Raw genomic sequence first — 12,090 nt, 5'->3', positions numbered from 1 at the left:
CGTATTATAAAAAATTCACATGAACATCAATTAGAGAACCAGAAGATTCTTTTGCCAACTGAAAGTCCATGTGCTGCTTGTTCTCAATGCAAATTAATAATTCAGCCATCTCCAATGAAAGTAAGTCTTGAATCTTCTAAATTTTTAGAAAGAAATCAAGAGGATATATGTGGCCCTATACATCCAAGTTGTGGACCGTTTCGTTATTTCTTGGTCTTAATAGACGTATCAACTAGATTGTCACATGTCTCTCTACTTTCTAGTTGTGGTGTTACATTTACTAGATTTCTTGCTCAAATAATTAGATTAAGAGCATAATTTCCTAATTTTCCTATTAAAAAAATAGATTTCATAACGTTGGTTAATTCATATCTAAATCTTTTAATGATTATTACATGTCTATTGGAATTGATGTTGAGCATTTTGTTGCACACACTTATACACAAAATGGTTTAGCTAAATCTTTGATTAAACGTTTACAATTAATTGTAAGACCATTAATTCTTATATCAAATTTACCTTTTTTCACGTCGGGGACATGCAATATCACATGTTACATCATTAATTCACATTTGACCAAGTTCTTATCATACATATTCACCTTCACAACTTGTTTTTGGCCAACAACCAAATATTTGTCATTTGAAATTTTTTGGATGTGTTGTTTATGTCTCAATTGCTTCCCCACAAAGAAATAAAATTGGTTTGCAACGAAGATTTGGAATTTACATTGGTTTTGATTCTCTATCAATAATTAGGTATTTTGAACCTTTAACTGAAGATCGTTTTACTACACGATTTGCAGATTGCCATTTTGATGAACAAATTTTTCTGTTATTAGGGGGAGAAAAGACAAAAGTAAATGAACGACGTAAAATTACATAGCATGCATCATCATTATCTCATCTTGATCCTCGTAAAAATCAAAGTAAACTTAAAGTTCAAAGGATCATTCATTTGCAAAATATTATAAATCAAATTCCTGATGCATTTACTGATTCAAGAAAAATAACAGAATCACATATTCCAACCGAAGGACAACACGACAAAACTAATAAAAGTAAAGTACATTTGAAACGTGGAAGACCAATTGGCTCAAAAGACAAAATTCCCTAGAAGAGAAAAACACAAAAAAGTTACAAAATGAAACTAGCACTCCTGAAGAGTCATTGCCTACCAATCAAATAATAGAGATTGATCAGTCAAATAGTATTCGTCCCATTGACCCAGAAGAAGAAAATTTGCCAACAATTGAGAAAGTATCAATTTCTCCTGGAGAGAAACAAAATGATAAAATTATTATTGGTTTTGTTGGTATAGCAAAACTTGGGATCGAAATGAAATAATTATTTATGATATTTTTTCATTTACCGTGGCTCTTAATATTATAAATGATTATGAGGATCCTGACCTAAAAATTATGGAAGAATGTTGACACATAAATGATTGGCCTAAGTGGAAAGATGTTATTCAAACACAGCTAAATTCACTTACGAAGTGTAAATTATTCAGACCAGTAGTCCTGACACTTGAAGATGTCAAACCTGTTGGTTATAAGTGGGTATTCATTAAAAAACAAAATGAGAGAAATGAAATTGTGAGATATAAAGTAAGGTTAGTTGCACAAGAGTTTTCTCAAAGACCTAGCATTGATTATGAGGAGACATATTCTCCTGTTATGGATGCAATTATATTTCAATTTTTAGTTAGTCTCATAGCCTCTGAAGGGCTTGATATGCATCTTATGGATGTTGTGAATGTTGGGAAAATATGCTCTTTAAAAACATATGTGTTTATTTAATTGTAATAAATATTTTTTCTGATTAATAAAATTAATGAGGTATTTTATTCAAATATCTTAATTGCATTAATATTTTTATTAAAATCTATTTAATCATATTATATATATTTATGTGATTACCATGTGGATTCAAAGAAGACATAAATATAATTTATCTTATGATTAAATAAATTTAGTTCGCAGTTGATAAATAAAGTTGGGCACTTTATTTAGGTATAGACTGTAATAAATTCATTGAATGATTTGTCTTAATCATGTATGAATTTATTAATGTAGTACGACTACATTGAACAGGATCACATATGAGATTTAATTAACTTTGTAATAACTGTCAGACTTATTAAATCTCATTGGCATTAGTTTTACTATAATCTTAATCTTGAGTTAATTATGATTTCATGATTGTAATTGTTATTCCATTTCAGTTACCAATGGGCATGACACATACTTGTAGTCTAGATTACCTGGTATCTTGGTGGGAGCATTTATGAGTATTGGAGTTATAGATTAACAATATAGAATTTGTACAATACATCTCTTAATGAGTTTTTGGCACTTGATCATAGAATTCTCTGGCCAGGGGTTTTCGGCACTTGATCATAGAATTCTCTGGCCAGAGTGTGTCAATATATTTAGTATGTTGAAAATGATTATTAGAGAAAACCAGTAAGTATCAAGGAATAAGATGTAATTAAATCGATTGGACAGTTGAGATATCGATTTAATTAATGATGTGGTACAAAGGATTGTGCAGTAAAGAAATCAATGTGGCTTGGGACGAATTATTATTCGAGCATACAATTATGGAAGTCAGTTCCAATCTTTTAGTGGAGTAGATTTGGAATTAAATAATTGGGCTAGTTTAATTACTTGCCTAATTATTGTAGCCACTATTGTATGTTCCCAAATGATCCCCGGGTTAGCTCATGTAATTGACTGCACCACTACTTGATTAATAAGTAAGATAACTAGTTATTTGGGTCAAAAGCCTAAATATATCATTTAATGGGAGGCTCCATTTAATTAGCTTGTGGGTAAGAGGCCTTATGTTATTTTACAAGGTGGGTCTCCTATAGAAAAAGCAAGTAACGTGAGTTTTGTTTTTCATTATTTGGAGCCTAGGGTTTTCACTAAAGGGAGATATAAAAAGATTTATTTTCTCTAATGAAAGAGAGAGCAGCCACTTTATACAGATCAGAGAAAAAGATTTTTCTCTCTACTATGGAGAGAAAAATTTTCTCGTGCTAGTTGCTTTGGTAGTGATAAAGACACCTACACGTCAAGTGCAGATCAAACCCGAGTCATAAGTTGGAAGATCATTGGTGACAGTTCGTGATATGACAAGCGTGGTGGTGACGGATCGTGATCTAACAGGAGTGGTGGTGACGGATCGTGATCTGGGAGCCTAAATCGCTTCAACAGAAAAAGCCAAATCAGATCTTCAAGGTACGATTTCTAGATTACAAATTCCTATATATGATATAAGAGTGGTCCTTAAAAGGTTTTATAAAAATTTAAAAACCTGATTTTTCTCCAACAATTGGTATTAGAGCCATCTCATATTAATATATAAGAATTTCGTATGAAATTAATCTTGAAATTTATGTATTAGAGTGGCACATTTTATTCAGATATATATTATTTGTTTAATACATGAATAAAGCATGTTATGGTTTGTCTTAATTTATGGTTAGATTTTACACTGTATTTTTTCCTTGGATCTGTAACAAGAGGGATGGCTTTTCATCACCATGTTTCCCTCTTGATTTATTTTACTCTTATAGAATTTTTGTAAGCCAAGATTGGCCTAGGAAATTTGTAAATTAATTACTGGAAAATTGTGGAAACTTGCTGGAAACTGCGGCAACAAACCAGAGTAGCAGCGCGCGGCTAGCAGTACACGTTGCCGGCAGCGCGTGCTCCACGTGCAGCCCAGCAGCACACGCTGCCAGGCATTGCACACGCAGCAGCTGTAGCGGCCAAGCAGCAGCGCAAATGTGGGCTGGAGGCGCGCGCGTGAAGGCAGCTGGCGGAGCGTTTTGGTTGGCGTCTTTCTGGCATTGATGACGGTTGTCCGGTGTGGAAACAGTGAACAACGGCTGGGCTTTTGTGGAGATGGAAGCTGGGGAAGAAGGAGAACGAAAAATATGGATTTTAGGGTTTCATGATTTTTATCATTGAGGTCCCTATGGTTCTGTAATTTTTCTTTTGGGCAGAAACATATTAATTTTTTGTGTTAAAGTCCAAAAATAATTTTGGGCTTAATGAATCCTAGTTTTAGGCCCAATTTCAATTGGGCTTAATGGATTAAAATGCATAGATAAAATTAAATACATTAAATTTATTTTTGGTCCAAAAGTTTTATTTTAATAAAAAAAATTTAATTATTTATTTATTTCCTTTCAAAATTAAAATTGGACCAATTATAAATTTAAAAGCTCAATTTCCTCTAGTCCATTAACAAAGACAAACTTATGGAAGATGGACATTGACAAGAAGCCCAATGAAGATTAGGCTTAGGGTTAATGTATTTTTCATTATTAGGAAAGTCATGAATTAAGATTATTTAATTATTTTTATTTTCTATATGTTATGTTTTGGATGATAACATGCCATAATAACATGTCATATAGAATAGTTAGTGCCACTCTATGCATAATGATACATGTCATTCATTAATAATGAATTTCATTATATTATTTGAAATTTACGTATGCTTAATAATATTGGATATCATCTAGATAATATTATAGGAAGCATGCAACTAATAATATGTATGTTTTAAAAGGAAAAACTAATTTTAAAATATTGAGTGGGAGAGGGAAAATTCAAGATAATTTTCCCACGGGCTCCATTGTTAGTTCAATAATAAAATTATATATATACCTCGACTTCATGATACGGTGATGCTCCTTTCGGAGAGTATATATATTAGATATTTTATTTGATGAATTTCTTCAAAGATAAAATTGAAATATTTTTCAATCGATTGTTCACCCCAACGGTGACTATTGATATGAAAAATACGTAGATTGAAACAATGATTATACACTCAACTAAATTTTGTTATTAACCTTCCCAACGAAACTTTGTTAACAAATTTAGGCCCGAAAAGGATAACGATAATTATTTATCATGTCTCTACATGAAAGTAAATAATCCAATGGGTAATTGGGTCTAGTAAGTATAGACATGACTTCCCCATCGGATAGCTTGTCAAAGCGGAACTAGATTATCGTTACAATAAATTAAAATGCATTTATGGTTTTATACATTTTTGTCATTTATTGTGAATATTATTTCAAATTATTTATGCATGGATGTTTTATTTTTCAGAAAATGTTTTCCCTGAGCCCACTTACTATTATTCTAAGTCAAAACAAACTCACTGGAGAGAACTATATAGATTGGAAAAGAAATCTATTCATTGTCCTGACTACTGAAAATTATAAATATGTCTTAACCCAGCCATGCCCTCCAGTTCCAGCGGATGATGCTCATAGAAATCAGAGGAGACTTTATGAGAAATGGCAAAAGGCCAATGAAATGGCAAAGTGCTACATTTTAGCCTAGATTTCTAATATTCTGCAGACCAAACATCAGAACTTGGAGACTGCCACTAATATAATGGATAGTCTCCAACAGATGTTCAGGCAGAGTACTCACTCTGCGAGACAAGCAGCGCTGAAAGGAATTATGAACAGTAAAATGGGGAAGGGCACAAGAGTTCGTGATCATGTCCTCAAAATGATGGACTATTTGAATGAGGTTGAGATTCAGGGAGCACAAATCGATGATAACTCAAAGATTGACATGGTGCTAGAATCTCTGCCAGAAAAATTCAAGGAGTTTAAGGTCAATTATAACATGAACAAAAGAAACATGACCTTAACTGAATTGATGAACGGACTTCATTCTGCTGAAGAGATCTATCATGCTGAGAAATCTTTGGGAAGCATAAATATTACTGTAAAAAGTTCATCTTCTGGGCCTAAGCCGAAAGGCAAAGGTAAGAAGAAAGCTGGGAAAAAGAAATCGTCTACCAAGCAAGATGGCAAGTCGAAAGGCAAATGCTTTAAGTGTGGACAGAAAGGTCACTGGAAAAAGGATTGCCCTAAGATTGTGAAATTAGGTATGAGAAATCTTTTTGTAATTAAGGCCTGTTTAGTTCAGAATCCTATTGACACTTGGGTGTTGGATTCAGGAGCAACTAATCATATTTGTAATTCACTTTATTGGTTTTAGGAAACCAGGAAAATAAGTGAAGGAAGCGTCAAGCTGCAGTTAGGGACAGGACAGTTCGTGTCAGTAGTGAAGACTGGATCTGTTTTATTATCTTTTAATAATGAGACTTTAGTTTTGAATAATTGTCTTTATGTTCCAGACATTAAGAGGAATTTAATTTCAGTAGCTTGTTTGTCAAAGTAAGGGTACACTGTAAATTTTGGATCCTCTGTTTTTATTTTTCATAATAAGAGACTTATTTGTTCTGGTACATTGGAAGATAATTTATATCATTTAAGTCCAATTATCCATTCTATGAATGACACAGTAATCAATAATGATGAGCATACACATTTATCTAAGAAAAGAAATATTTCTTCCAACCAATGTTACCTCTGGCATTTACGCTTGGGTCATATAAACCAAAATAGGATGAAGAGAATGATCAAAGATGGGCTCTTGGGTCCATTAGAAAATGATTTATTGCCACTCTGTGAATCCTGTTTAGAAGGGAAAATGACCAAAAGGCCATTCTCGGCCAAAGGAGTACGTGCAACAGTACCACTTGAATTGGTACATACAGATGTATGTGGACCAATCAATGTACAAGCTCGAGGAGGTTATGAGTATTTCATCACTTTCACTGATGATTACTCAAGATACGGTTATGTTTATATAATGCGTCACAAGTCTGAAGCTCTTGAGAAATTCAAAGAGTATAGGGCTGAGACAGAAAAATAATTAGATAAGAACATAAAGAAACTTCGATCTGATCGAGGTGATGAATTTCTCTCAGGAGATTTCAAAGAGTATCTGATTGAAAATGAGATTATATCTCAGTTGACTGCCCTGGGAACACCACAACAAAATGGGGTAACTGAAAGAAGAAATAGAACTCTTTTGGATATGGTGAGATATATACTTAGTTATTCGTTATTACTAATCTCTTTTGGGGACTAGCACTGAAAACTGCAGTTTACCTCTTGAACTTAGTTCCATCTAAGTCAGTGCCTAAAACCCCAATAGAATTATGGTTAGGTTGCAAACCAAGTTTATGACATGTCCGTATTTGGGGATCACCAGCACATGTGCTAAAACCAAAGGCAGCAAAATGGATTCACGTTCTGAGGTTTGTATGTTTGTGGGGTATCCCAAAGGAACAAGGGGAGGTTTATTTTATAGTTCTCAAGATAGAAAAGTAATCGTGAGCACACATTTCACTTCTCTCGAGGAAGACTATATGAATAATTTCAAACCTAAGAGTAAGGTAATACTTGAAGAACTGTCAAGTGATCAGGTTGATGCTCAACTTTCAATGCCTGTTAGAGAACATGAAGAACAACAACAACCAGATGATCAACACAAGATTAACCCTGAACAACCATCACTTTTAGAACCTCGTTATAGTGGGAGGGTAACTAGGTTACCTGCAAGATACATGCTTTTGGGTGAAACCTATACGGCTATCTCAGATGAACATGTACAATATCCCACTAGTTACAACGAAACCCTAATAGATAAAGAAGTTGAATTTTGGAAAAAGGCCATGAATTAAGAAATGGAATCTATGTATTCCAATAAAGTCTGGGAACTTATAGAGGCACCAAATGGGGTAAAACCTATAGGGTGCAAATGGATCAACAAGAGAAAAAGAGGAGTAGACGGAAGGGTAGAAATATTTAAAGCAAGATTAGTAGCCAAAGGGTTTACTCAGAAAGAGGGAATCGATTATGAGGAAACATTTTCTCCGGTTGCTATGCTTAAATCCATCAGGATTCTGCTCTCCATTGCTGCAGTGCTAGATTATGAAATTTGGCAAATGGATGTCAAGATTACCTTTCTTAACAGGCATCTTGAAGAAAACATCTACATGCAGCAACCAGATGGATTTATACAAAAATGACAAAAATACATAGTATGTAAGTTGCAGAGATCCATTTATGGATTGAAGCAAGCATCTGGGTCATGGAACATCATATTTAATCAAGCGATTAAATCGTTTGGATTCATTCAGAACATTGATGAACCATGTGTGTCCAAGAAAATTCAAGAAAAATATGTGCCTTCCTAATTCTTTATGTAGATGATATTCTCCTAATTTGAAACGATATAGGAGTATTGACTACAATAAAGAGTTGGTTAGCAAAACAATTTGATATGAAAGACCTTGGAGAGGCAAGTTATATTCTTGGTATCAAGTTACTACGAGACCAGAAGAATAAAACTTTAGTCTTGTCTCAAGCAGTCTATATCGATAAGATATTGGCTAGATTTAGCGTGGAAAATTCCAAGACTGGTTTATTACCATTCAGACATGGAATTACATACCCTAAGGATCAATCACCTAAAACATCTGAAGAGATAGAGAGAATGAGACGAGTTCCCTATGCAGAAGCTGTGGGAAGTCTCATGTATGCCATGCTTTGCACTAGGCCAGACATCTGTTTTGCGGTAGGGATGGTTAGTAGATATCAATCTAACCCTAGACCTAAACACTGGACTGCGGTCAAGCATATAATGAAGTATCTGAAAAGAACTAAAAATTATATGCTTGTGTATTCTGGTGATGAACTCATTCCAGTGGGTTATACTGATTCTGACTTTATGTCAGATAAGGATTCCAGAAAATCAACTTCCGGCTATGTGTTTACATTGGGAAGTGGAGCTATTAGTTGGAGGAGTGTGAAACAATCTTGTATCGCAGACTCCACAACTGAAGCTGAATATGTGGCTGTATCTGAAGCTGCAAAAGAAGCTGTATGGCTCCGCAAGTTCCTACAAGATCTTGAAGTGGTACCTGCTGTAACTACACCCCTTAAACTATTTTGCGATAATAGTGGTGCGGTAGCTCAATCTAAGGAACCAAGGAACCATAAGAAACAAAAACATATTAAGAGGAAGTATCATCTTATAAGGGATATAGTGCAAAGAGGTGATGTGGAGATTACTCAGATTGTGTCACAGCAAAACCTGGCAGATCCTTTTACTAAGGCCATACCTGGGAAACCTTTTAACTTGCACTTAGAATCCATGGGCATGTGTGAGATGCCAAATATGCTTTGAGAGCTAGTGGGAGATTGTTAGGAAAATATGCTCTTTAAAAGCATATGTGTTTATTTAATTGTAATAAACATTTTTCTGATTAATAAAATTAATGAAGTATTTTATTCAAATATCTTAATTGCATTAATATTTTTATTAAAATCCATTTAATTATATTATATATATTTATGTTATCACCATGTGGATTCACAGAAGATATAAATATAAGTTATCTTATGATTAAATAAATTTAGTTCGTAGTTGATAAATAAAGTTGGGCACTTTATTTAGGTATAGACTGTAATAAATTCATTGAATGATTTGTCTTAATCATGTATGAATTTATTGATGTAGTACGACTACATTGAACAGGATCACATATGAGATTTAATTAACTTTGTAATAACTGTCAGACTTATTAAATCTCATTGGCATTGGTTTTACTGTAATCTTAATCTTGAGTTAATTATGATTTTATGATTGTAATTGTTATTCTATTTGAGTTACCAATGGGCATGACACATACTTGTAGTCTAGATTACCCGGTATCTTGGTGGGAGCATTTATGAGTATTGGAGTTATAGATTAACAATATAAAATTTGTACAACACATCTCTTGATGGGTTTTCGGCACTTGATCATAGAATTCTCTAGCCAGAGTGTGTCAATATATTTAGTATGTTGAAAATGATTATTAGAGAAAACCAGTAAGTATCAAGGAATAAAATGTAATTAAATCGATTGGACAGTTGAGATATCGATTTAATTAATGATGTGGTACAAAAGATTGTGCAGTAAAAAAATCAATGTGGCTTGGGACGAATTATTATTCGAGCACACAATTATGAAAGTCAGTTCCAATCTTTTAGTGGAGTAGATTGGGAATTAAATAATTGGGCTAGTTTAATTACATGCCCAATTATTGTAGCCACTATTATATGTTCCCAAATGATTCCCGGGTTAGCTCATTTAATTGACTGCACCACTACTGGATTAATAAGTAAAATAACTAGTTATTTGGGTTAAAAGCCTAAATATATCATTTAGTGGGAGGCTCCATTTAGTTAGCTTGTGTGTAAGGGACCTTATGTTATTTTACAAGGTGGGTCCCCTATAGAAAAAGCAAGTAACGTGAGTTTTTTTTTTCATTATTTGGAGTCTAGGGTTTTCACTACAGGGAGATATAAAAAGGTTTATTTTCTCTAAAGAAAGAGAGAACAACCACTTTATACAGATCAGAGAAAAAGATTTTTCTCTCTATTGTTGAGAGAAAAATTTTCTCGTGCTAGTTGCTTTGGTAGTGATAAAGACGCCCACATGTCAAGTGCAAATCAAACCTGAGTCATAACTTGGAAGATCATTGGTGACAGTTCGTGATATGACAAACGTGGTGGTGACGGATTGTGATCTAACAGGAGTGGTGGTGACGGATCGTGATATGGGAGCCTAAATCGCTTCAACGGAAAAAGCCAAATCAGATTTTCAAGGTAAGATTTCTAGATTACAAATTCTTATATATTATATGAGAGCGGTCCTTAAAAGGTTTTATAAAAATTTAAAAACCTGATTTTTCTCCAATAGTGAATGCATATCTATATGGTTCTATTGATGCAGATATTTATATAAAAATTCCCGAAAGATTTAAAATGCCAAAAGCAAACAAATTAAAACCTCGTAGTTTATATTCTTTGAAACTGCAACGATCCTTGTATGGATTAAAATAATATGGGTGTATGTGGTACAATCGCCTAAGCAGCTATTTATTGAAAGAATGATATGTAAATAATCCAATTTGTCCTTGTATTTTTATTAAAAAAATCTGAAATTGGATTAGCAATAGTTGTAGTATATGTCGATGATTTAAATCTTATTGGAATTCCTGAAGAGCTTTCAAAAACGTATTCTTGTTTGAAAAATGAGTTTGAAATGAAAGATTTTGAAAAAACAAAATCTATCTTTGCTTACAAATTGAGTATTTGCCAACTAGAATACTCTTACATCGGTCCACATACATTAAAAATGTTTTGAAGCATTTTTATATGGATGAAGCCTATCTATTAAGCACTCCAATGGTCGTGCAATCACTTGATGTAGAAAAATATCCATTTCGTCCTAAAGAAGATGGTGAAGCAATTCTTGGTCCTAAAGTACCATATTTAAGTGCAATTGGTGCACTCATGTATCTTGCAAATTGTACTCGACCTAATATTGCATTTTCAATTAATTTATTAGCAAAATGTATTTCTACACCAACTCATAGGCATTAGAATGGTGTAAAGCATGTATTTCGCTATCTCCGTGGAACAATTGACATGGATTTATTTAATCCAAATGGATCAAAGTCACCATTAATTGGATATGCAGATGTTGGATATCTCTCTGATCCATATAAAGCTCGATCTCAAACGTTATTTATCTTTTGTAATAGTATTGTATCATGGTGATCAATGAAACAAACAATGGTTGCAACATCTTCAAATCATTCAAAAATATTTGCTATTCATGAAGCCAGTAGTGAGTGCATTTGGTTAAGATCAATAATACAACATATTCGAGAAACATGTGGATTTTCATCAATTAAAAATAACCCCACAATAATATATGAGGATAATGTAGCATGCATTGCCCAAATTAAAGGTGGTTATACAAAATGTTATAGATCCAAGCATATTTCACCCAAATTCTTTTATACACATGAACTTTAAAAGAATTGTGATATGGATATTCAGCAAATATGCTCAAGTGATAATCTTGCAGATTTATTTACAAAATCCATACCAACGGCAACATTCAAAAAGTTGGTACACAAAATTAGGATGCATCAGCTCAAAGATTTTTCTTCAAATCTTAAAGAATCTATGTCAAGATGAGAGGGAGTACACTTACTGGGGAAAATATTTTATTTTAGAGGAAATTTTATATGTTGTACTCTTTTTCCTCACTAGGTTTTTATCCTATAGGGTTTTTCCTAGTAAGGTTTTAATGAGGCAACTCTATATCTCCAAAATTATTCAGGACAATGA

The sequence above is a fragment of the Citrus clementina genome, unplaced genomic scaffold (genome assembly GCF_000493195.1).
Source record: "Citrus clementina cultivar Clemenules unplaced genomic scaffold, Citrus_clementina_v1.0 scaffold_3, whole genome shotgun sequence".
In the NCBI taxonomy this organism is placed as follows: domain Eukaryota; kingdom Viridiplantae; phylum Streptophyta; class Magnoliopsida; order Sapindales; family Rutaceae; genus Citrus; species Citrus x clementina.
The sequence above is the reverse complement of the archived record's forward strand: the minus strand, read 5'-3'. Positions refer to the sequence as shown.